The sequence below is a fragment of the Chrysemys picta genome, chromosome 8 (assembly GCF_011386835.1).
Source record: "Chrysemys picta bellii isolate R12L10 chromosome 8, ASM1138683v2, whole genome shotgun sequence".
Taxonomy (NCBI): domain Eukaryota; kingdom Metazoa; phylum Chordata; order Testudines; family Emydidae; genus Chrysemys; species Chrysemys picta.
The window spans coordinates 48181001-48208780 of NC_088798.1; the positions used below are offsets into that span (position 1 = coordinate 48181001).

A 27780-nucleotide genomic window follows, 5' to 3' on the forward strand; every position below is an offset into this window, starting at 1 on the left:
CAGGGGTTATAAGGGGACTTTGCAGCTACAATGGGAGGGAGGAACAAAGCTAACCTGAGGAAGCTGGAGGCTTCTCAGTGGGGTGCTTGAGGGGCACAACAGGTACCACCAAAGGTTCAGAAATCTGAAGAGTTTATTTGGAAAAATCTCAATACACTAATGTTCATATTAATGAATATGCACAGACTTATTTACATAACTGCCAGCAAATGACCTGATTGCCAGAAATCAAGACTGATGAGCTATGGCATGAACTGAGCTTTAGTAACATAGGAATTGCTGTTCCTGGGGGGCTCTGGCATCACCCCTAGCCAAGCGTCTTGTTCTGACTGCTCCATTACTTTTGGATTGGAGGGGGGGTAAGACAGGATTCTCTGGCTGCCCTGCCAGCTCCTGCCTGACCTGGAGGGTGAGAAGATCTCTCTGGCTTTGGCTTCTGTTCCCTAGCTGTTACTCATAGACCCTGATAGTCCTGGAGGGAAGGCAAGAGGAACTGCCCAGTGTCAATCTAGCCCTAGCTCCAAGACTATGGCCATGGGTGAGTTGAGGGACTATGTTCTCTCTATGCCATGTCTCTGTCTCTGCCATGCTCCTGGAGGACTGTAACCACAGGGACATAGCTGAGAGTGGCTCTAATCATAGAGATGTGTCTGTGTTCTCCAGATCAGGACTGAACTCCTAAGCAGGAGAAGTTGAGGAAGCAGCTGAAAATAGGAGTTTCGTGGCCAAAGCAGGAACTTGAATAGGTCTGTGTGTAAGGGAGAGTGAGGTAGATGGGGAGGGTTGCAGGGAGGTGTGAGGGCAAGGGGGAGGAGATGTAGATGCAAAGCTCACAGTAGGATTCACTTTTGTAAAAAATTGATTTCATTTTTAAAGCTTATTACCTGACTTCTGTATGGATGATTTTGTTAAGGTGCTTTCACTTTCCTGTTAGTGCTACATATATACATTGCACTAGAACAGTGTGAGCCTGCAAATGGGATTGTGACTAGGAGAGAAGATGTGAGTGTCGCCTCATGCTCTCTCACAATGTTTGACTTGAGGAAAGTGTGCTAATGCCTGGTACAAACAGTCAGTGTGACAGAGAAAAAGTTCTATTGCCTGTGGGGCCTTCACACCAGCTGGGGGTTACTGGAGCAGAGACGTGTTCTCTGGCTACACTCCACTCATCCAGCCGCATCTCTGATGATGTGCCCCCGAGGCTGAGGCCAAGGCCAGGCAGCCAAGTGAAATAGAGCTGGTGCTACTGCCTCTACACCAGCTGAATGTTCTCTTGCATGGGGAGAATCCCCTTCCAGCTGGTTAAGTTGGGTTTCTTTCCATGTTGACCTGCTTTTGCCCCACTCCAGCAGTACTGACAGAGGCCAGGATCTGGTTCACTGTATGGATTTTGACCTAGAGAAGGTTGGGAAAGGCATTTGCTCAAAGTAGCCTGACAGATCAGTGATCTATTCAATCCTTATGCAAACCAAAATATCTTCTGAGTCTCAAAATGAAACTACATTAGTCCCAGAGGCCAAGCCGTTCTTGAATTGGATCAGTGTTATAAATGATAGCACTAGTTTTAATAGGTTACTAGACCAAGCACTTAAACAAACCTATTAACACTAACAAACTCCAGCATTTAATAGGCTGAATGTGAATTTTTCCATGCGGAGAGCAGTGGCTGCCAGATATTTTAAACATGTGGGACATGGTGATTATCGTTCGTCTCTCATTTACACGTGTGTAAATCAGGAGCAACTGCACTGAAATCAGTGGAGGCATACTGTATGGTTATTTTGGTGTTGGACTTGCTCAAAGCTATTAGTCCTGTCAGCTAAATACACAATGCTGGAGAGAATGGTTACAGATAGTTTCATGCTCAGCAAACATCCTGGGGTGTTATGTGTAACACAAACAGTTTGCAGTGCAGAGCTAAGAGCTGCGTTAGAACTGCACTAAGAACTCCAACAGTCTGCATGTAACGTCATGACAAAATTTTGGCCAACTGTCTTTTAAATACATTATAAATGAATCCAGATTGTGGTCTAGTTTTCAGACTGGATGCCTCAATAGCACATCCAAGTCTTGCTTTTAACGTACTCCGGTTGATCACGCTCATTATAAAGGATCGCTTGAATATCTAAATGAAAGATTTGAGTGTCTTAAGGGATCCACACTTGAAAATGGGCTCTCCTCGTCTTTATTTAATTACCAATAGGATTATGTACAAAGCCTAAGTAATTTTAGGGTTTTGCAACTCACCTCCCCATAGAAGCCAGTAGTTGAGAATCTTTTTTGTGATAGTTAAAAAATAATTTAAGTTTATTAGCCCAGTATTTGGACAACATTTATCAAAACAACAACGAGCCAGCAAACTAAACTACGAACAGTATTTAGAAATGAGAACAACATGCCCCTAATAAACAGAAAGCAACAATGTATTCAACATTCTTCACTTACATATCGTAAATAATCCAATATACGGTACATAGAATTTAAAAGGAAACATTAAGATATAGCATGTTGCCTTGAAAGGTAGTATACATAGCTTAATTATGGCTGATATCAAGGAAGAGAAAATGGGATCTGTGAGTAAACTTGGGGAGAAATAAATTCTAGAAAGGTAGACTGGGTATCTGTAGAGCCGCACAAGAAGCCGTTCTGAGGAGACCTCCATAAATCATGGGGCTCCTCTTTTTCCCAAACAAAGATCAAAGCCACTATTAAAGCCCCAGAGATACAGCAAACCATGTCACCCAGCAAGCATCTGCTGTGGGCGAGAGATAAACCAAGTAATGGCTTTGTGAGTACCCCCATCACAAAATAGTAGCCATGTGGATTGGCTTGTTGATGTCTCCTTCACTTTCAATGGCCACTATGGAGACAGCACCCTGTTGAACAATGCTGTGTTCCTGGTTGACAGCTCTGTTTCAGAGCTGCTGGTCAGTGGCAAACCACGGGGCTTCTCACACACCATCCCCAAGGATCATGGGAAAGGAGTTGTGGATGCTGTCTCCTAATTAGATAATAGGTTTTAAAAGCCATGGAGTAATTATGCAGCTACCTCCTCTTTTCCCGGTGTTTGATTTGTGATGTATAGTCACAGGCTCAGAGCATGGAATTCTGTCTGGGTCCATGCTGCAGAGTCCCATAATAGCACAAGAATTTTGTAAAGGAAAGACAACCCAGTTTTTAGTGGACAGCTCTACCTCTGACCAACCATTGCCACAACTCAACCTCGAGGGCAATCTTTGCAAAGAAACCAAGGACTGAATAAGCATGGATCAGGAGGGGCCTATATAAAGCCCAGGAGCTAGGCACTGCAGGGAAGTGGGCTGTAGTCACTCCCTGGGTGAGGGAAGGTGGGGCTTGCAGCAAGCAGCCTATAGTTGCTCCCTAGCAGGAGGGAGTTTGGGTTGGCAAACTCAGAGTAGAGGGAGGACCAGAAAGGGTAGGAAAGGCTCAGGGGAAAGCAGCAAGATAGGAGTGCAAACCATGGCAGCTGATTAGAGGGCCCCTGAGCTGAAACCCGGAGTAGAAGGTGGGCCTGGGTTCCCCTACCAGCTACTGAGGACCTGGTATAGATCAGGCAAAGGACAGTAGACTGCCTGGGATGATTTGTTCTGGAAAGACTTTGTTCCACCCCCTCCCCAGAAGGAGGAACCCTGTAGTGGCGTGGCTATAGGGCCAAGTCACAAAGAGGAGGCTGTGATTCCTGGAGTGAGAGGGACCCAGTAGGTGAAAAAAGATGATGGGTAAGGTCATTGCCTGAGGAGGGCAGCACCTGGCTGAGCTAATACCCAGGATGGCCAGGCAGAGGCACCTAGTGGTGCGTGGGCCCCATGACATAAACATACACTGTTACCAGGGCCGGCTCCAGCATTTCTGCCGCCCAAGCAGAATTGTTTACTTAAATCTTTAGTGTTTAAATCAGTCTTAGTTTTTGGTGACTTGCCAAACAAAACTTGTATCTGAATAATGAACTGACATTGCTGATAATAGTGGATTTTGGAACGAACTAAGGGAAAATGAAAATTTATATCAATCCTTTGGGGATATTTTGAACATATACATATAGAGATCAGGAAAGAGTGTAGCAGTCGCATGCAAACCATAAAAAAGATGGAGACAAGAACAAAAATTCTCTTTAGAATGATACCCCCTGCCTTGTGCATCTATGCTATCCTCCACTGATGCCTGACTAGATTAGCAGCTGTGTTCAAATCATTTAAATCCATGAATAACAAAGCAGTTGCCTAGCAGAATAATTATCATTATGGTGTGTTATTCTGCACTAAGAAGGAAGGATAACTTCTTCCATATTTTAAGGAATTACTATTCCTTTTTTACATTCTGTACCTAATGTTCCTTATTTCAAACAAATATTAATGCTCTAAACAGGCTGCTAGTATACAACAGTTATGATAGATTAATTTCACACCTGTTGCTGAGTCTTTCAGTTACTCTTGAGGGATTGCAAGAGCCATGAGCCATTAGTTCTAATAAGATATTTAATTAAAAAATTATATATATCCAAAAGCCAATTTAGAAAAACAACTGTACAGGCACGTGAAGATGAGATGTAGGAAAAAACAGGCATTTTAAAAAGAAGTGTAAGCTGTTTAAATAGCTGAATGAAACAAGAACACAATAGTATCTAATGACCCTCAAGGGAAAAATCTTACTTGTCTTACTCACACTAGTAAGGTGATACTAATTGCATGAATAAGGCGAGAAGAATTTGGTTCTTAGTGTTCAGAAACCTACATGTAGGAGTTCTGATTTGGGGATGGAGACCAAATTGTGGCTTGTTTAACCTGACCATTTAAATATCTAAATTTCCTTTTCTTTCCAGGACTGATAGACGCAGTAAAATCTACAATGCAACAGTGCTTTGAGACATTCAGATGGAAAGTACTATACACGTGTAAAGTAATGGTCATTGTCCAGTATAATTCAAAATTGGGTTTTAGTCTGGAGAAGAGAAGACTGAGAGGGGACATAAGTTTTCAAGTACATAAAAGGTTGCTGTGAGGAGGAGGGAGAAAAATTATCAGACAAACACCCGTCAGTAATGGTAGATAATACTTAATCCTGCCATGAGTGCAGGGACTGGAATAGATGACCTCTCGAAGTCCCTTCTATGATTCTGTTGACCCTTATTTTGAAAATTAACTTTTTGGGCTTTCATAATGCATTCTGAAGACCTCCTAAACTTATTCGAGGTGCCAAGTTTACAGTGAAGGAAAAAGAAGTTAGAGATCAACAGCTCTGGGCATGTTCTAGTCTGGAATACCAAAACTTAATGTATCTTTTCAAAAATAGTATAATAGTACACTTAATTCAAAAAACAGTCAGCTAGAGCTATTGATTAACTACTCACAGTCAAGTGAAATGTGCAAGTTGTAAGTCACTAAAATGTTTCTTTATGAAGTGCCATCTGCCTGAGAGCTTCAGATTGTCCTCTGGTGTAAATCTGCATGGAGTTGACCTACACTGGTTTACACCCTCTGAAGCTATAACTCTCTATTTTTGTTGTATTTTCACTCCTATCCTTTAGTATTGTCCATGGCTGGACTATATGATAACTCTCTGCAATAACAAAGCCCTTGCAGAAGCCTTCAGTGTTTGCACAGAATGGTTGAACATGTGATTACTTAAATTACAATGAGTTTTTTTTCTGGAGGTTTTCTTTTAGCACTGACTTTTGTGTGAGTTTGATTGTCTCTCTGAATAATCTAGCAATAAAAAGTCTTGGAACTAATTTCAGTGAATCTTATTTTGCAACATAGGTTGATGATAAAGCTATATAGTCAAAGATGTGATCCCATGTAACTGAGGTTGTATAGAAGTAATTGAGATGCAAGTATAGGCCTGGCCTATAGGGCTAAGTCAGGGTTGGGCAAACTATAGCTGGCGGGCCGGATCCGGCCCATCAGGGCTTTGGGCCATGGGCCCTGCATCACTCTTAGAAGCAGCCGGCTTCATGTCCCTGCTGCCCCTGGGGAAAGAGGCAGAGGGCGCCGTGTGTTGCCCTTGCCTCCAGGCACCGCCCCCGCAGCTCCCATTGGCTGGGAACAGGGAACCGTGGCCAATGGGAGCTTTGGGGGAGGTACCCGGAGGCACGGCAGGGGCAGTGCACGCAGAGCCCTCCACCCCGCCCCCCCAGGGGCCGCAGCACTTCCTGGAGTGGGGCCGGGGACAGGGCACGCAGGCAGGGAGTCTGCCCTGGCCCTGGTGTGCGCTACTGCCACCCCAGAGCTGCTTTAGGTAAGCGGCGCTGGGCCGGAGCCCAAACACCCCTTGCCCTAAGCCCCCTGCCTGCACCTCACACCCCTCCTGCACCGCAGGTCACTGCCCTGAGCTCCCTGCTGCACCCCAACCCCCTGCCCTGAGCCCCCTCCCACAGTTCGCACCCCTCCTACACCCCTGCACTCCGCACCCCTCCTGCACCCCAACCCCCTTCCCTGAGCCCCCTCATATACCCCACACCTCTCCTCTGCCCCAATCTCTTGCCCTGAGCCCCTTCCTGCACACCGCACCCCCTTCCACACCCCACACTCCCTCCCACACCCCAAGCCCCTGCCCCTGCCCTGCATACAATTTCCCCACCCAGATGTGGTCCTTGGCCCAAAATGTTTGCCCACCCCTGGGCTAGATAATTTGGGAGGTCGCCCTGGGTGCTAACTTCCAGAGGCACTAAATCCGAGTCTCTGTGTGTGAGATGTGTGTGTGTGCACCCTAAAGAGGAGGGTGCCAAAACATTTGGCCGCTTGTCCGGTCTGGTGTGGGTATGGGGTCTTTTTTTGACTGATCCACTTGGGGATATGGGGTGTGAGAACCAAAAATGATTTCTGCTCTGAGTGGCAAAACACCTGAAAGTACAGAAACCATGGTGATGGTCTCTGTCATAAAAACTAGTTAGAATTTGGCTAATGCTTTTTTTAAATTACTAGCATCACTGGAATGTAGAATAATGAAACTGCATTTTGGAACCTGTGAAGATGATAGTCCTGAGATATGCAGGAAAAAGCTAAATATTTTTGTTTATTCTTAGAAGTGAAGGAATCCTCTCTTGTAGAAAGAGCATTTCAAGCATTTGGATGGAAAATTTGCAAATGGAACCTTTTAAGTTTCTGAAACTTCTCGTTTCAGATTGATCTGCATGTTTCAGGAGATCAAACTTTTGGTGCTGAAATCCACCTTTCCAATCTGTGGGGAGTTTTGCTTCATGTGCTTTGCATTGTGACACATGTTGTAACAACCAAACATGCCCCTCAACTGCAAAAAATCTTTAAATGCCAATTTACTGGAGTGGATTTAGTTAATATTGATTTGGATGGACATGTCAGGTACTATGAAGAGATTTAGCTGTATCCACACAGCTTACAGGTATATTTTTTTAAGATTGGTTCAAAAGCTTTAGTTCAGGGAGGACGTAGTGTGTAGACTAAATATTTGTCTTCTTATATTCTAAAGACGAGTTTTTTTTTCTCTTCAGAATACTGAAGTACAGGATAATTAAGTGCTGTTTGAGGATTTAACATCTGCTGTATTAGTCAGCTAAGTGGATTTGTAGTCATGATGAAAAGTTTCACTTCTGCGTTTGGGGCAGGAAATAAAATGCAAAATTCTACAAAGGATGGGTCTGACTGGAAGCATCTGCAGTTAATGTTTTTGTAACAGCTTCAGATATCAAGGGTTCTCTTGTGTGGGCTACCATAGGGTTCTCTTAGTCCACTCTCCCTGCTCAGGGTCTATGTGAAGTCCTCAGAACAGGTGTTTGGAGCTGTACTGCCATCGCTATGCTGGCAGCATATTGCTTCTATAGGTGTACCCCATCCTTGCCAACCTTTGGCCTCACCTTCAAGCTTCCAAAAAATTTTATTAATCTTTCTCTTCTGCTTGCTCAGAGTTAGCACTTTGTTTGGTGATTACATTCTGCTTAGAGTATGGTTGCATTAATCTACACTGTGAGACAGGCAGCCACTGAGGGGCTGCTGCTTGAGTACCTTAACCTGTTCCTCCTGACTTAGATGTTCCTCTTGCTTTATTGGAATAGTCCTTGAGTACCCAGATTGCTTTTGAAAATACCAATTGAGTGCCTGAGGTCTAAATTCACTCTCTCTTGAAGCAAAGCAAATGCAAAATGCTTGGGACACGTGACTGTTACCAACACCAAATCTTCAAATATCTTGTGTGCGCCCAACTTACACCTGTCAATGGACACTCAAATAGCTACTTGTGTCCAGACAAGCTTTAGAACATTTTGGCACTAATTCTTTACCATCCTGGCATATGCAGTGTGTATTTGCTGGTAAAGGGCAAGAATCTGATTTCAATTACAACCATGAAACCCAGCTGGTTGACTTCAGTAACTCCTTAAGATGCATGGGTTTGCATAGGTGTGAGTTGGCCTACTCTCTACAAGTGGTTTTCTTGTCTTCCCTTTGTTACAGAATTTATTTGACTCAGATCGTTCAAGCTGTGAATCTTTTTCATCCTGCCTGTCCCAGATTTCACGGAGAAAGAAAGGGAGTCTGGACAAGAAGCAGCATCTGTACTTGCAACTCCCTCCTCTCCCCCACCCCAGCTGAAAAACAAATGTTTCTGTTAGGGGCATCTAAAACAGTTGGCTGTAAGTAAACAAGGATGTGGTGGTTGGTTTCTTGTTTCCTCTTCTGCTGTGCAGTGGCGCTTGTGCAGGTAGATTACGCAACCTCTCCATATGCTTCAAACCTGTTTCCTAATTTGAGTTTTCTTACTAAGGCTTCAGCCTGCCCATTTTATTTGATTTGTAGTTATTAAAACAAACAAAATATGGAATTGAAACAAAGGTTTGTTTTGTTCCAACCTCATGCTGAGCCAGAAGAACCTGTTTGGGTTTTGTTTTGTTTTCTTAGCTGGTTGATATTTGCATTTACACTAGGATGATGGACAAAGAGAGGTCCAGTCCTTTTCTTGGTATCCTAATTCTTAGTTTGTTTTATAAATTAGAAAACTGGTGGCATTTTATTCAACTGTACCCTAATTTTTGCTTCCTAAATATGAGCCATCATCTAACAACAAAAACAATCTTTCACTCTATGGCTACTCTCCTGTTTGCCCATAGGTGAGAATTTGATAATCCTGTTGATATTTAACAAAATCGTGTAGGAACCAATGATACAGATACAGCCTCAAGAAGATGACTGACTAAGTGTTCTGTGGCTCAGCCTCATAAAAGTTGTTGCAGCTTGCTCTGGAGCTGCTATTACTGCTGGCTTTCTGCCTCTCTCTAACTTTTTGGTTCCTTGAACAAAGAATTATCATTCTTTTAATTGTGATCCACAGCTTAATTGATGAGAAGATCTTTGTGTTCATTTCTGAAGAGATAGTTTGTCATGTTACTGTATGGCATGATCTCTGAAGGCTGGACAGCCAGATTCCAGTCTCCTTGCCATGTGCTATGGCTCTCCTTTGAATAAAGATTACTTTGCTTACATTCTTTGACATGGGATTTTCCCTCTGTTTCTGTAATTGCTCCTCGAGCAAATAAGGAGTCATGGAGCTTACTCATTGAGCTTTTGCTTTCCCTGTCACAACTGAAGAATTACTTATTTACGGACAATTTGAATGTCATTTTGAAAATAGTTCATACTGGGAAAAGGAAAAGATTTCATAAAGGGCTAAGAAAGCAAACAAAAGCATATATGTACTGAGCAATATTGATCTGTGCCTGAAACAAAACACTTAGAACTAAATCACCTTTGATATAAACAGTATAGCTCCACTGACTTCAGTGCAGCTATGCTGATTTTCACCAGTTGAGGCTCTGGTCTGTAACTCCAGTGTGCTCCCTTCTCCCACCCCAACACACATCTAGTTGCAGATGGGTGTAGTCACTGTAAGTAGGAATGGGGGCTAGGTAGCTGGATTCGGAGCTGTGGATCTGAATTCAGGTCCCAAGCTGGTTCCCTTGCTTGCATGCTGGAATAATCTGGGAGCAGAGCATTAGCACAGCTGATTTTGGGAATGGAACACCTGACGTTGGTTTCTAGTGACCTCCCTGACAGGCATTTAGCTCCAGAGGGATCTAGATTCAGCAAATTGCTGCCAGAATGTGAGCAGAGGAGAGATGTTTTGTATTAAGTGAAACAAAGCAAACCTTGACAATGGGGAATAAGAGAAACCACTAGCTGCCAGACTCAAATACTTTGTTTTAATTCTATAGAAACATCTGTTTGTGGCTTCCTTGTTCATCATGTATTTTAAAGTCTTTCCTGGCTCTGCAGGCTGTTTTGAATGAATTGTCTGTAGAGTGAAGATGTGGAATTAAACCTTTTAAGAGTTGCATTTCTGTACTCCTGGGGAAATTCTGCACCACTGCGCAAGTGCAGAATTTATGCCTCCCGCCCCCAGATTTCTTTGCTTCTCTGCAAAAAAAAAAAAAAAAGATTTTCTGATAGGGAAGCCACAAGAGCGGTCATGTGATCCTCCCCAGCAGTATGTTTTGGGTGCCCAAGGCAACCAGCAGAGAGGTAAATCACTGTGGGGCAGGAGGAGGGACTGGGAAGACCCGGCTGGTGGATCCTACCCTGCGCTGGGCTCAGCTGCTAGTCCCAATTGGGCTGGGGAGGACGGGACTTCCTCTTCCCCTGTATGGCATCTGGGGCCAGGTCAGACCCACTCCCCGATTTCTCCCCTCATTGCAGGCAGCTCTGCCATCTCTCCTCATCCCCGCTTTCTGCACCCGTTGTTCCTCAGCTGCAGGGGGAGGGATCCCTGTACAGGGAGCTGCTCTCCCATCCGCCCAACCCCCATGCATCCAGACCCCCTCATAGCCAGATGCCAGACCTCCCTGCTAAGCCTCATTTCTCCCCCCCCCCCGCACTCTGAACCCCCACCAATGAGCCCCACTCCCCCTGCAACTGGCCCACCCTTACGAGCCACCCACACCTGGATCCCCACCCACTGAGCCCCATTCCCCCAGCATCTGGACTGCTATTGAGAACCCCATTTCCAGAACCCCTCATTGAGCTCTATACCCCCCCCCCCCCACACACACAGACGCTACCTACTGAGCCCCAACCACCTGCACCTGGACCCTCCTGCAGAGTCCCATTAGTGTTGAACCCAGAACCCCCCCAACAAGCCCCTGTCATCCAGACCTCCCCCACACACACACCCAGATCCCCCACTGAGCCACCTGCACCCAGATGGCCCCACGCAGAACCCTATCAACCCACAACTGTATCCCCCATACTCATCCCTCTACACTTGGATCCTGCTTTGCTGAGCCTGCCTGCCCAAATGGAGCGGCAGGGCCTGGGGGTGTTTCTGGGGCAGGCCCGGTCCTTGCGCTGTGTCAGGGTTGGGTGCAGCCTCACAGCTGAGTCTGTGTCCCAGGGGGGAGCTGCACAGGGATCTCCCATCTCTGTGCAGCCAGTGGCCTGTGCTTCCCAATACCATGCTGGAGCTTCCACATTTATCTGACAAGTAAAATTTGCAGAATTTTTAATTCTTTTGGTGCAGGAGCAATTTCTCTAGCAAGAATTGAATAGAGTTACATTGTGATATGTAATTTTTTTTTTAAAAGGCCACAGTGAAACTACAACATGAGATCAGTGTGTTAAGACTTTTTTAAAAAGAGAAATAATGTAGTTACTTACCATACACTGGTTTTGTTTCAGACACTGATTTATAAGCTAGCTTTCCCAGAGGATTAAGACTAGAGGGGCTAGAGTCTCTCTGTCCTGATCTGCTTTGTTGGGCTACTCCGATAATGCAAAGGAAGTGGAAACCACCTGCAGTTCTTCGGCTGGGTTTATTACAATGTGTTGGAATTGGCAGCAGGCATACAGTTGGCTTCTCTTTCAGCAGCCCTGGACAGGGAGCATGTCAGGGCTGGGTAGGGGAGTGGCTGAATCATGACTGTTTCTGGCAATCCTTAGTGGTTGCTCCAAACCGCACCAAGGCTGGGCTGTAACTGACTCCCTGAGAGCTCTCACCCACTGCGCTCAGCATAAGCTGAATGTAAAAGACAATCTGCTTCAATTTTTGTATTTAGACTGTTGCAATTAAAAACAAATGAAGAAACACAAACAGCTTCACGGAAGCCCTTGAGTTTTGCTGTGAGCATTTAGCCAAGTGAAAATTTGAATTTCACACATACGTGGGTCTAAGAACAGAGTGCAGATTGGCAGAGTATTATAGGGAAGCTAGCACAGTGCATTACTTATATTATGATTGGCTGTTAGTCACTGAGTTTGTAGTAAAAAGAGAATAGTATGACCATCCTCTACTTCAATTAACTTAATATTTCCTTGTAAAGGTGGAGGCAGTATTTTGGTTATGAAACTTCATTAGATCTCTCAATCCAAAAAAAAAAAAAAAAAACCCCAAACAAATTACAAGAGCTCATGCTGGAAAAATACTTGGAGGGAAAAATACTCTGAGGCAATCAAAATGCTTACTGAAATGTATACAAGTGCAGTAGTTTCTATTTGTGAGATTATTAGTCAGGCCTGCTTTGGATGTGCAGAATCTTGAATCATATGTAGAAAACACTGTGGGTGTTCAAATTATACCCCTGCTGTTTCTCAAATAAAAAACTGTCAAGCTCTAGATGAACAGCATATGTCCTCGGTGCCCTGTCATGTTAATGTAGCAACTATGGGAGCAGTTCACACACTCAGGGACTCCTTTGGTTCAGGCTACTTCTAAATATTTCCTGGCATTATTGTAGAGCATTGTAAGGATTTGGCTTTATGCAGTTTTGTGCTCCCAACTCCCGTAGGCTGTTACCTTCAATGTACACATTACATGGAAGAACTTTATCTTTGCATAGTCCATCAAGAATCCATGTGCAGATTTTCTGGAATACACACATCTTTTGGGAAATCTAGCCTACAAGTGAATCGAGATGTATGTGTCCTAGGGTTGTCTTTTTCTATATACTATTTCTTGCTAGAGGATGTTCAAGTGGGAGAAGAAATTGATTACTAAGGCCTGGTTTGCAGGATCAAGAATTTAGACTCTTCATCTCTTTGGGGAGAGATTTAGGCCTCAGTCCTGCATAGACCCAGAGCCCATTGAAATCAGTAGCAAAGGGACTACTCACATGCTTAAAGTTAAGAACGTACACAAGCCTTTGCAGGATTGCAGCCTTAGAATTTATTTGACTACATAGTTCCATGCACATATATGGGGTATTATAAATAATTATAACTTTCAATGAGGCCCTCAGCTAATCCCAAGTTGGAGAATTAAAGTGGCACAGTGACCTAGGCCCATCTCTTTTTAAGTGTGCCTTTGTTCAATATACTTTTGCACACTGAGCTAACGATCAGTTCAGATCAACAGAATTACTTGGGGTATGTCTACATCTTGCCGCCCGGTGGCAGCAAGTCTCAGAGCTTGGATCAACTGACTTTGGGTTACAGGGAATGCACAATGGGCTTAAATAAGAGCAGCATAAATGTTCCTGCTTGGCTGGAACCTGGGCTTTGAGACCCTCCCCTCTGCCAGGTTTCAGAGCTCAGGGTTTAACCTGAGTGGGAATATCTATACTGCCATTTTTAGTCCCATTGAGTGAGCCCTGCAAGCCTGAGTCAGCTGACCTGAGCTCTGAGACTTGCTGCCATGGGCTTTTTTTTCCAGATGCAGACACACCCTTAATGTTCAGTTAACTTGTAAAATGTTTAAATGATCAGTTAAAAAATATAAGTGGGGGGCGGGGGGGAGGAGAGTAATCTGCTGTTATCAGAACAAAAAAAGCACACTGTATAGCTGGAGGACTTGTGGCACCTTAGAGACTAACAAATTTATTAGAGCATAAGCTTTCGTGGACTACAGCCCACTTCTTCGGATGCGTAGTCCACGAAAGCTTATGCTCTAATAAATTTGTTAGTCTCTAAGGTGCCACAAGTCCTCCTGTTCTTCTTTTTGCGGATACAGACTAACACGGCTGCTACTCTGAAACTGTATAGCTGGATTGTGAATGCTGTGTATGTTAAGTGGAAAAGGAATATTATAAACAATGCACAATAAATGTTTAGAAAGACCATTATGATCAGCTTGTATATCCATCACAAACGGCTCCTGCTTGTCATGGTAGCAAATCATCATTTACATTCTCAGTGATTTAGCTGAAAGAGGGCATGTAAACACAGACAAAGCTGATAACATAAAGAGACCTTAAAATCCTAATGAAATGTTACTTAAACTGTAATGGATGTGTGCATTTTGCTTGCAAAATCAAAGCTTTTCCAAGTGTAGGGTTCTGGATTTGATTTTGGGATCAAGTAGGAACATGGAATATTTCACTCTTTCCATGGCCAATTCTCCATTGTATCACACCCCACAGGTGTGAAATAGCTTGAATCTGATGATCCTTAGTGCATATTAGAAGATTCACCCTCAGTTTATTCATTCATAATGTGGGATAATGATCATTCCCAGCTTTTGCAAATCATGTGGGAGCTGTGGAGAGAAATGCTTAAGTACTACCACAAAGTGATACTATAAATTCCACCTTCACATTTAAATGGGAATCTTGACATCTATGAGTTGGCCTCATAATAGAAAAGCTAAGTTTTATGAGTTCCAGGCATCCTTCCTTCAGTCCCTCAGTACTCTCATTGATACTGAGGATTCCCCAAGGCAGTGCATTGCATAAACTTCATATTTAAGAAGAGTCTGAAACATTTGTGCACAGAGGCGGATTAGCATTTTGTGGGGCTCTAGGCCAGAGCAAGTGGGGGGCCTGTGACGGGTTCTGTCACAGAGACCCCCTTGGGAATGTTATCTGATGTGCTGAAACTACCTCTGAGCCCATTTTCAGGCTGATTCCTCCGATTCCCCCGAATCAGGCCCCCGGCCGGAGCACCGACCCAAGCCCGGCAAGCCCCGTGCCAGAGCGCCAGCCCAAGCCCAGCAAGCCCCGTGCCCCTGGCCGGAGCACGGCAATCTGAGGTGCCGCTGAAGACTAGGAGCACCGCCCGGTGAGTACAAGCCCCACAAATCAGGCCCCACACTTGCTAAAGGCGGCCCTGTTCCCTGTCCGCTTCGGACTCCAGAACCCTGCCTTGTTGAGCCAGACACGCTAGTCTACTGCAACACAGACCCAGGTCTGGTCCACACCCCCAAAGCTGCAGACTTTAACCAAAAATTGCTCAGCAAGTCACCTATCTCCAGCACCCAGATACTGAGCTCCCAATAGGATCCAAACCCCAAATAAATCTGTTTTATTCTGTTTAAAGCTTACACAGGGTAAACTCAAATTGTTCACCCTCTATAACGCTGATAGAGAGAGATGCACAGCTGTTTACTCCCACAAGTTAGTAAATAATAAAATCATTTTGTTTAGGTATAAAAAGTAGGATTTAAGTGGCTTCAAGTAATAACAGACAGAAAAAAGTAAGTTACCAAGCAAAATAAAACAAAACACACAAGTCTAAACTTAATACATTTAAGAAACTGAATACAGATATATATCACCCTCAGAGATTTCCAATAAACTTCTTTCACAGACTAGACTCATTCTTAGTCTGGGCCCAATCCTTTCCCCGGTACAGTCCTTGTTCCAGCTCAGGTGCTAACTAGGGGATTTCTCATGACTGACAGCCCCTTTGTCCTGCTCTACCCCCTTTTATAGCTTTGGCACAAGGCGGGAATCTTTTGTTTCTCTGGGTCCCCACCCCTCCTTCTAAATGGAAAAGCACCAGGTTTAAGATGGAGTCCAGTATCATGTGACATGGTCACATGCCACTGTAAGACCCCAAGCCTCCATTTTTCCTGGGCTGACTCAAAGGAACACAGGAAGGCTGCAAGTAGACACAGCCATTTACAACCAACTGTCCTAGTCAATGGGAGCCATCAAGGTCCTAAGCCACCATTAATGGCCCACACTTTGCATAATTACAATAGGACCTCAGAGTAATACTTCATATTTTTATTTTAGCTACAAGAATGATACATACATACAAATAAGATCAACACACTCAGTAGATTATAAACTTTGTAAGGATACCTTACGAGAGAGCTTTTGCATAAAGTATGTTCCAGTTACATCATATTTATACTCATAAGCATATTTCCATAAAACATATGGAGTGCAACGTCACAGGGCCCCTCCCAACCCCTTCCACCTGTAGTTGCCCCCCTGTGCTCCTGCCAGGGATTGGGGTCGGAGTGTGGGGGCTTGCCTCACTCTGCCTAGCACTCCTGCTGGGGAGCAGGGTTGGGGCACCAGGGCACACATTTTGCTGGGGCCCCTGGGCATGGGCCCCATTGGCAAATGTTTGTGCAAATGACAAACCCTGAATTAAAAAGAAAGGTATCTGCAATGTAAGAAGAATAAACTTGTTGATCACTGTCCAAATTATTTGTAACTCTTGTGATTATGGTTCACTTGGCAACAAAAGTTCCTCAGAATGCAGTAGTCTATTACAGAGTGCTTTACATAACTGATTTTCTACATAGTTTAATTTATACAATACTTTGTCTATGATGTAAAATAGCACTTTAATGATATATCAAACATGATCATTTGAATAACTATGTATATAGCTCTATTAAGAATTACAGCAAAGGCATATTATATAAAAATATTTAATGCTAATTGTTAAATTGTGATTAAGCTCTGTAGCTAGTTGCTAGGGCTTATTTTACCTCAAATCTACCACTCAGCACACTAATATCTGGAGACCATATTGCATCAGAATAATTTGGACTCAAAAGAACCTCCAATGATTAGTCTGTATTATCTCCCAGTATATTAGTATAATTGCTTTTGTTATTATGCTGTTTCTAAATTTACAGTTTTTAGTATCTCTAATTACACTGGCTTTTATCTTTTCTAGCTGATTCACATTTTAATTTCTGCTCATGTTCTTGGAGGGTGGAACGTCTCCCCATTAGTTGTCATCTATGCATTTATTAACATGATAGGCTAAAATCACAGGCACAGAAGTAAATGGAGTGTGTGTGTGTGCGTACATACCCATGGAGTGATGCCATTTTCTTAGTCATTGAGTTTCCAGAAGTTGGTTTTGGAAGATACCTCTTTGATTTACACATTTCTTACCTATTTTTGCATGGGTGTGTGTTGTATGCTTTTTCAGGGTGCAAGGCAATGGACAATCAGACCCACAAGGGTGTACTCAGAAAATTCTGTGGCAATTGGGACTGATAGTCATAGGTTCGTTCTTCCTGGTTGCTGAGATGAGGTGCTACTCCAAGGAAGGACAGAAAAGCTACTCCTATCTACTTATGGAGTAGTGAGAAATTTGTATTGATTCTTGTCCTTTCTTTGGGAAAGTTACAGTAATGAAGAGGGAAGCAGGGAGAAGAAAAATTGTCGCTAAACAGTTAACTAAGTCAAAGAAGAGAAAATGTGGTGATATTTATTATTTGTATTACTCTAGCACCTAGGAGTCCAATTGTGGACCAACCGTAGTGTTGATACAATAATGATTGTGTTATGGGAAGGTCGGAAGGATCAACTTCTAGTGACTTCACATGGGTTCCCAGAGCCCATTCAATCTTTATGGCTCCCAGATGTCCATGCTTGCAGAGGCTCAGTCCCTAGCAGTCTGGATATTTGCGTCTCCATGGAAGGGGTAAGTGACAGGGCCGGCTCCAGGGTTTTGGCCGCCCCAAGCAGCCAAAAAACAAACAAAAAAAAAGCCGTGATCGCGATCTGTGGCGGCAATTCGGCGGGAGGTCCTTCACTCACAGGTGGAGTGAGGGACCGTCCGCCGAATTGCCGCCGAATACCTGGACGTGCCGTCCCTCTCCGTAGTGGCCGCCCCAAGCACCTGCTTGAGAAGCTGGTGCCTGGAGCCGGCCCTGGTAAGTGAGTAACCTGTAGACTCTCGCCCATACTTATGCTGCATCACACCCCCAGGCGAACTGAGGCTAAATCTACACTAGAGAGCTTAGAGTGGTGCAGCTGCACTAATGAACCTGTGCTGCTGTAAGCTCTCTAGTGTAGCTGCTCTAAACAGATGGGAGAGAGCTCGTCTGTCAGCTTAATTGCTCTAGCCCCCATGAGCGGTATGTTGGTGGGAGAGCTCTCCCACTGACATAGCATTGTCCACACTGGCGCTTAAATCTGCATAAATTATATTGCTCAGAGGGCTGGCTAATTCACACCCCTGAGTGACATAACTTATGTCATCTTAAGCTGTAGTATAGCCACAGCCTCTGCCTTGTGTTTGAGGCACGATGCATTAACTAATCTTAGTCTTGCTCACAAAGGATTGTGGATAAAAGATGAGGGTGGGAGCAAGTCTTCCCTCATGCTCTTCACCCCCAAACAAGCCCAGGAGCACTCCCACAGATATATAGGATAAAGAAAAAGGGTCCTGGATCTCCCTTTGCAGTGGGGAAGGAAGCAGCTATAGAGGGATTCTTCTTGGAGGTTCAAACTTGTCTAGGAACATTTAGTTTCCTTCCAGCCCTTACAAATTGAAATGCAGGATTTGTTTTAAGAATCCTTTCAGCATCTGACCCCCAGGTAGATGTCTCACAGCCGAAGTGACTTGAATGACACCTTGAATAAACAGGGATAAATCTAACTCTACTTAAACTGCTTCCTTCAAGTTAAGATTGAGGCATATCTATGGGGAAATGAAGACTGCATTACTTTTGACCTTGCTGTATCTGTTCTGTGGGTCAAAAGGTCTCCCTTTTTAATAGGCTGAATTCGTTAAATACCCATAGATGTGAAACACTTCTTAGAAACCTCCCATAATAAGGAGGGAGATTATAGCATGGGGACAAGGTTATATGGCATGAGTTTAATCTCCATTTCGAATCACATCTTCCTATCTGTTTTTAATCAGTACTACGGTTTTGAAAAATCCAACTTAAAGAACTATTCTTTCCTCTTCAGAGATGGCCCCGGCCCTTTAGGTCCTAGCTGACAAACATGACTAGAGGAGCATGGGGAAGCTTTGTCTACATACCCTGTATGTTCCTGATCTGTGGATAAATAGAACTCCTGCATCTGCCACCTTCTATGAACAGTAGTTTCACCAAAGATAAATATAATTTTAAAAAAAGCATATTTCTGTATACACTATTATAAAATACTCCATTCTGTTCAGTGTAGACACACTATAAGATGGATTTTAACTTTTTGATTAAGAAAATTACATAATCATTTCCAGCTCATATGCCATGCTTCCTGACCTTTGTAAGGTAACTCCAGGGAGTAACAATACCTAAGAGATATTATGGATGAAATCCCAAAATAACATAGGCCTTAGAATTATCCAGTAAGAGAAGACAGCAGGTGCCAACAAAGGCTGATTGAGAGAGATACTGGGTCTCAGTGTAGAGGTTGAGGTGGCAGTTGTCAATGAAGAGGATACTGCCAATGCAAAGAGCCACCCCTAAGCTAATTTATACTGAGGAGGGAGAGTCATGTTAGAGCCATTAGACTCATAGACTCATAGACTTTAAGGTCAGAAGGGACCATTATGATCATCTGGTCTGACCCCCTGCATGCTGCAGGCCATAAAACCGTCCCTACCCCTTCCCTGGACTCTGCTGCTGAAGTCCCCAATCCTGTTATTAGTGACTTCAATCGGCAGAGACCCTCCTGCTAGAGATCCCTGCCCCATGCTGCGGAGGAAGGCGAAAAACCTCCAGAGGCTCAGCTAATCTGCCCTGGAGGAAAATTCCTTCCCGACCCCAAATATGGCGATCAGTAAGACCCCGAGCATATAGGCAAGAGTCTCCATCCTGACCCCTTTTAGCCATTATGCTATTTACCTGCCATTGCTTGGTTTTCCTTGACTACTATGTTTTACCATTAAACCATTCCCTCCATAAACTTATCTAACTTAATCTTAAAACCAGACAGGTCCGTCGCCCCCACAGTTTCCCTCGGAAGGCCGTTCCAATATTTCACCCCTCTGACGGTCAGAAACCTTCGTCTAATTTCAAGCCTGAACTTCCCCACGGCCAGTTTATATCCATTAGTTCTTGTATCTACGTTAGTACTAAGCTGGAATAATTCTTCTCCCTCCCTTGTATTAATCCCTCTAATATATTTAAAGATAGCAATCATATCCCCTCTCAGCCTTCGCTTTGTCAGACTAAACAACTCAAGCTCCTCTAGTCTCCTTTCATATGACAGGTTTTCCATTCCTCTGATCATCCTAGTGGCCCTTCTCTGCACCCGTTCCAGTTTGAGTTCATCTTTTTTAAACATGGGAGACCAGAACTGCACACAGTACTCCAAATGAGGTCTCACCAGCGCCTTGTACAACGGAAGCAGGATCTCCTTATCCCTACTAGATATACCTCGCCTAATGCATCCCAAGACAGCATTGGCTTTTTTCACCGCCACGTCACATTGTCGACTCATAGTCATCCTGCGGTCTACAAGGACCCCTAGGTCCTTCTCCTCTTCCGTTACTTCTAACCAATGCGTCCCCATCTTGTAACTAAAATTGTTATTAGTCATCCCCAAATGCATCACCTTAGACTTTTCACTATTAAATTTCATCCTATTTCTGATACTCCAATTCACAAGTTCATTCAAGTCTCCTTGCAGGATATCCCTATCCTCTTCCGAATTTACAACGCCTCCCACCTTCGTATCATCCGCAAACTTTATCAGCCCACTCTTGCAATCGGTTCCGAGGTCAGGTATAAATAGATTAAATAAAATGGGTCCCAAAACCGAACCCTGAGGCACTCCACTAGTAACCTCCCTCCAACCTGACAGTTCACCCTTTAATACGACCCGCTGCATTCTCCCCATTAACCAATTCCTTATCCACCTCTGGATTTTCATATCGATCCCCATGTTTTTCAGTTTAACCAATAATTCCTCATGGGGTACAGTATCAAACGCTTTACTGAAATCCAGGTATATTAGGTCCACCGCATTCCCCTTATCTAATAAATCCGTTACTCTCTCAAAGAAGGAGATCAGATTCGTTTGGCACGATCTGCCCTTCGTAAAACCATGTTGTAATTTATCGCAATTGCCACTAACCTCCAGGTCCTCAACTAGTTTCTCTTTCAGAATTTTCTCTAACACCTTGCACACTACAGATGTTAAACTAACAGGCCTGTAGTTACCCGGATCACTTTTTTTCCCTTTCTTGAAAATAGGAACCACATTAGCTATTCTCCAGTCTAACGGGACCACCCCCGAGTTTACAGATTCATTAAATATTATCGCTAACGGGCCTGCTATTTCCCGCGCCAATTCCTTCAATATTCTCGGATGAAGATCGTCCGGTCCTCCCGACTTAGCCCCATTAAGGCGATCAAGTTTTGTTTCTACCTCGGATACGGTAATCCCCCATTCTGAACGCCCCTCTGTAGTGGTGCTAGTATCCCTAATCCCTTCATTGGCCTCATTAAACACCGATGCAAAATATTCATTGAGATATTGCGCCATGCCTAGATTGTCTTTAATCTCCTCTCCGGCAATAGTCTTCATTAAAATGCCCCCCCCCCTTTAAAATGAACTTTTGGACATTTTGCATAGCTCTTCTCAAAGATGCCTGCAGAATGCAAGCCAATACAGATTTTATATCACAGTCTACTTTTGGGGGACAATCCAGAAATGTGCAGGAGCTTTCTTGTTTTTGTTTGTTTTTAAAGGCATGCACTTTCAGTAAATCCAATCAAGAATTGCTAGCCTGCTATCTGGGAATTAGAGATTAAGGGCCAGATTACCAGATGGTATAAATTGTTGGAAGGCACTCCAATGAAGTCAGAGCTATGCAGATTTACACAAGCTGACAGGTCTTCTATTAGACTTTATTTGGGGCAGAAGGGAGATAAGCTTTGCTTCTGTTTTCTCTTTCCTATTGTTGTACTTAAAGTACTGCACAGGATCTTTTCAGGGGGAATAAGACAAAACGCCACATTTATTAGTAATAAATGTATTCATTAACACTGTATTATATGCATATAATATATTACACTAACCCAGGAACCTATCCTTGTAACAAACCCCGATGTCAACTCTGTCCACATATCTATTCCAGTGACATCATCATAGGACCTAATCACATCAGCCATACCATCAGGGGCTCGTTCACCTGCACATCTACCAATGTGATATATGCCATCATGTGCCAGCAATGCCCCTCTGCCATGTACATTGGCCAAACCGGACAGTCTCTACGCAAAAGAATTAATGGACACAAATCTGACATCAGGAATCAAAATACTCAAAAACCAGTGGGAGAACACTTTAACCTGTCTGGTCATTCAGTGACAGACCTGCGGGTGGCTATATTACAACAGAAAAACTTCAAAAACAGACTCCAACGAGAAACTGCTGAGCTAGAATTGATATGCAAACTAGACACAATCAACTCCGGTTGGAATAAGGACTGGGAATGGCTGAGCCATTACAGACATTGAATCTGTCTCCCCTTGTAAGTATTCTCACACTTGTTATCTAACTGTCTGTCTGTACTGGGCTAGCTTGATTATCACTTCAAAAGTTTTTTTTCTCTTAATTAATTGGCCTCTCAGAGGTGGTAAGACAACTCCCACCTGTTTATGCTCTCTGTATGTGTGTATATATATCTCCTCAATATATGTTCCATTCTATATGCATCCGAAGAAGTGGGCTGTAGTCCACGAAAGCTTATGCTCTAATAAATTTGTTAGTCTCTAAGGTGCCACAAGTCCTCCTGTTCTTCTTTTTGCGGATACAGACTAACACGGCTGCTACTCTGAAACCTTTTTGAAGAGGGGAAGAAAAGGCGCTGCCACCCTTGCTATTCAAGAGTTTTACTTTCAATGATCCCTAGATAGAAGTGTGTCAATAACCCCACTTTCCTGTAATGCAAAACCTTGAAAGCCTTTCTTCTCTGGATCACAGATGAATCTAAGGGGGAGGAGGAAACAAAAGTATCAGAACTTCAAGAAATTTGTCTACCACAGTTCATACCACCACCAAACCTCCCTAGCTAGGGAAGAGGGAGAATGGTAGGAGCTGTTAATGAACAGAGTAGGTGCAGCTCTACTTTCCTTTCCTCAACATAATCCTCAGAATGGCCTGAGCTGTGCTTATCTTTAACTGTGCCTGACTTGGATTGGAAATAAGAGAAACTCTGCAGCTGGGATCATTGCTATAGAGTCAGACATAGGCTGTTAGGAAACCAGCAAATCCCCTTCCCCCAACATGTATAACAGTAGAAGCTATGGGAGAGTGCAAATTCTGAGAATACACTTGAACTGAGATTTTAAAGGAGAGGGAGCAGGTGCCTCAGAAGTCAAATCTCAGAACTGTTTGCAAACACTTACACGAAGGAAGTTTTCAGTGCCTGAGAATGTAAACATGTTCATCCTGGCTATATGTTTTGCTTTGAGTGTAGCAGTGTAAATATTAGACACCTATAGCATTACTGAAGATTCAAATCTTTGGAGATCTGACACTTTTTATCACCTGTCACTTTTCCTTAGTTAGCCAGGCTACTAAAGATTCATTGCTTATTCCCCTGCTGTGTTGGTTATAGAAGGACACAAATAGTAAGGCAGTAGTAGCTGATGTGTTGTATACATTTGCCACTTAAAGTATTTTTGTACTTGTAGCTGGGTATCTGGGCTCATGTTTCTCATGGGACAAGCAGCATAGTCTTTTAAGATTTAGGAAGTTAATCCATGCCCATAAACTGACCTGTTGAGAATTAAGCATTCAGAAGAAAGAGAAATAGTATCTTATCTATTTTTCCAGGGAATTTTCCTCATGCTCTCTCTTCTTATGTCAGCTTTATGCTTGTGGTTGAAAATTTTGTGTCTATAATTTTATTTTATTAACTAGAAGCTATAGGAAGGCTGAAGGAGACTTTTAAGGGATTTATTCTGAATAATGGTACCATCACATTGGAATACTTTAAAGACTAGAAAGGCTACAGTTTGTAAGATCAGTTTGTAAAGTACATAGGTAGGGGGTAGAGTACTTTCTAAATTTCTGCAACTACTCTTATTGTGCAGTGTACAAGCTCCACTCTAGCAAAGGGGTGTTTCAGTGGGACTATGCTGCTTATGTACAGCAGTTGCACAGTGTTTTCAAATCGTTCAGAATAAAAGGAGTTAAATGTGAAATCATCAGTTTATCCAACCTGTAAAGTTAAAACATCAATATCAGAAATATTTAAAATGATGAAATGGTAAAAACCTGCGTCTTAGCCAGAAACTTCACTGTGCTGCTGTTACCGTAGAGGCCCTGATCCTACAAGCTAACCCTCTCTGGCAAATTGCAATGGCTGCCCAGAGCTCTATTTGGAATCTGTTGGGTTCCATGTGGGAGCAAGGGTCTGTTCTCATGGGGTAACTGCTGGACTGGTGCTAGCAGGATTGTTCCTTAACACACTACGGTGCACAGTAGGTCACTTGGATAATACTGTAAGGCTAGAAAAGTTCTAGACCCTTCCTATTATTGGAATTTTTGAACTTTAGAATATTTTTAGATAGTTTTATAGTTACAAATATTTTAATAAATTAGACATTTAGTAAATTGAATAGATATGTTTAAGCTATCCTAGACTATCATCCTAGTGCAGTTTATCATTTGATGCATCAAGCATGAGCAATTCAGATAATGACAGTTTTATCATAACTGAGAGAGATTAATTTGGGGAGCAGTGTGACATAGTCGTTAGGGTAGTAGACCAGGATTCAGGAGAGCTGGGTTCTAGTCCTTGGCTTCTGCCCTGCTGGTGGTCTTGCACAGGTCCCTTTACTGTTACCCTGTGCCTCAGTTTCCCCAGCTGTAAAATGAGAATGTTACCTATCACCTTTGTAAAGTGCTTTGAGAGCTCCAGCTGAAGTATGGTATAAACTCTAGGTATGATTATTATTTATTGACAAACAGCTGGTTGGTATTCTTTGTTTAATGTTGTCAAGGCTGATTTCCCACTCAGGCTTTATGGGGAGGGGGTGCTTATAAATGTACGTATGACATAACTGGAATATGTTTTGTGCTGCCTGTGCCATGTAACATATCTCCGTAAGGGTTATGGTCTACTATATCTATTCATCCTATTTGTACATATATATCATTTTCTACTCGAGGTTAAGAATATGGGCTGTATGCTTGCCTGATTTCTAAGTAAGCTTTGTGAGGCATTTGGTCAGCTTCTTTAGGAAGGAATTTGCCAGGTTAAGTACCTGATCAGGAGACACTTAGGGAACAATGCATCTTGGAATGCTCCAATCCACATGAGAAGTCTTCCTGGAGACATGCAAGATGCCATGTGGACAATGGCGTTGGCCTGCAAAGACTGAGTCACGCAGGGGCATGTGACTTGCCCAGGTGACTCCAAAACTCCATCTTGGAGCTGGGCTTTGCATAGGAGGGAGGTCTCCACCCACAAGAGAGAGTCTACTTAAACCTGTGGGAGACCCCTCCATTTTGTCTTCAGCTGGCTAAAGAAGGAGCCTCTCCACCCCCCCCCCCCCAGGATACTTGAAGGAGACTGAAACAAAGGACAGTAACTACAGGGGGTGTGAGTGATTGCTGGACCCAGGCTAAAAGGAGCTTAGCCTGTAAAAGGGAGCACTCTGGAACTGGTGAGGAAATTATCTGTATTCAGTTTGATTAGGCATAGATCTGCGCATTTTATTTTATTTTGCTTGGTGACTTACTTTGTTCTGTCTGTTACTACTTTGAACCACTTAAATCCTACTGTCTGTATTTAATAAAATCACTTTTTATTTAGTAATTTACTCAGAGTATGTATTAATACCTGGGGGAGCAAACAACTGTGCATATCTCTCTATCAGTGTTATAGAGGGCGAACAATTTATGAGTTTGCCTTGCATAAGCTTTATGCAGGGTAAAACGGATTTATCTGGGTTTAGACCCCATTGGGAGTTGGGCATCTGAGTGCTAAAGACAAGCTGTGAGCTGTTTTCAGGTAAACTTGCAGCTTTGGGACAGGAGATTCAGATCCTGGGTCTGTGTCTGGAGCCAGACGGGAGTGTCTGGCTCAGCAAGACAGGGTGCTGGAGTCCTGAGCTGGCAGGGAAAACAGGAGCAGGGGTAGTCTTTGCACATCGGGTGGCAGCTCCCAAGGGGGTTTCTGTGATCCAACCCGTCACAGTTGTCAAGGCTGATTTCCCACTCTGGCACTTCGAGTGCAGAAGGCGGGGGCCCGCAAGAATTTTAAAAATCAATACTGGCCACTCTAGGCTTGTATTAAACTCCCAAGGTTACAGCTTCTATCTGACCTTGGATGGGTAGATGCTGCCACCACCCAAGTGCAAAAAACCCCTTTGAAACCAGAAAGGCACACCTGGGAATTCCTTCCTGTGGGGTACCCTCAAGCCCTTTCACACACACCCCCACCGAGGAAGAGCTCAGAAAGAAAAACAAAGGAAATCAGCATTGCCACCAGCTAATTAAACAACATATGCACAAACCTCTTAGGACACCAAAAATCCAATCCTGTTCTTTATTTAAAACAAAAAGAAAGAAAATACATCTAGAACTTAGGCTTTTGTTAGATTTAAAAAACCCCACTTACAAAAATTAAACATCAAGAATAACCTTCTTGAGGTCCAGCTTAAAGTTACAAGCAAAACAAAAAGCAATTAGGATTACCACAGAGAAGTCCATAAGCCAATAAGAAATAAACCTAATCGCATCATCCTAGACATTCCCTAGTTTACTTATATCTGGGGTTTCAGATAAGCAATCTCTAGGTAAGATCTGATGGTTTTTCATACCTGGCTTTCAGTTTCTCACAGCGTAACTGTTCCCCTCTTTCCCAGAGAACAGCAACACACAGACAAAGGGAAGTTTTTTCCCAATTTTAAAAAGTTCTAGCCCTCCCATTGGCTCTTTTGGTCAGGTGCCCACTCCTTTCCTTTTACCTGTGGGCTTGTTAACTCTTTACAGATAAAGCAAGTAGAGAATAACCACCAAGAGGGATTCCACAGCCAACTAGCTGGCTGGGTGCCCACAAAAGGGAGCTATCCCCCCTCTCATTTATCACAAACGTTTTATAAATAGTTTAGAAATTAACAATGACAAACTAGTCAGAATACAGCCAGCTTATAGTAGATGTGGATACAGTTTAAACAGACATAATAATTAGTTCCCATAAGATATGATACAAAAATCATCTATACCGACAGATGCAATCAAAATACCTAAGGATGAACACACAACACATTAGCCAAAACAAAAGAACAGGCTATAAACAAGACATCACCAATCTATTACTCAAAATGAGAGCTCACCCCAGGAATTTGCAGAGGAGGATTTATTATTGTCCAAAGGGAATAGCTAGATACGTCACTTAAGGAAGTAACTACTATCCTCATAACTTTAGGGAATATATCCAGAAGTGATTGCTTAAAGAGAATCCAGGCTTCACTTAACAAGAGAATAAAGGATTTTTTTATACCTTTATTTCTTGATCTGAAAATGTATTTAATACTTTTAATAAATGTATTTAATAAAATATCAAACTATACTATTACATGCTGCATTCCCAAAATGAACAGGAGAAAGGGCATGTTATTTCATTACTGCACTAATATTTACTAGACCCTCTTTCTGATTTGTCTTTCAGCTCAGGGTAGTGGCAAAATCATGGAGTAGCTCATGCTGTTGTCCAGCAAAATCATGGAACCGGTCCTCAAGGAATCCATTTTGAAGCACTTGGAGGAGAGGAAGGTGATCAGGAACAGTCAACATGGATTCACCAAGGGTAGGTCATGCCTGACCAACCTGATTGCCTTCTACGATGAGATAACTGGCTCTGTGGATATGGGGAAAGCATGGATGTGATATATCTTGACTTTAGCAAAGCT

The 27780-nt window shown here is 43.2% G+C and overlaps 1 long non-coding RNA gene across 1 annotated transcript in view; it reads left to right on the forward strand.

Moving 5' to 3' along the window:
• The first annotated feature begins 8411 nt into the window (after positions 1-8411).
• Positions 8412-27780, forward strand: part of LOC135973055 (uncharacterized) — a 65396-nt gene continuing 46027 nt past the window's right edge. The window contains exons 1-2 of the long non-coding RNA XR_010589759.1: positions 8412-8623; positions 27540-27677. This is a non-coding gene — a long non-coding RNA (uncharacterized LOC135973055). The remainder of the gene's footprint in view (positions 8624-27539; positions 27678-27780) is intronic.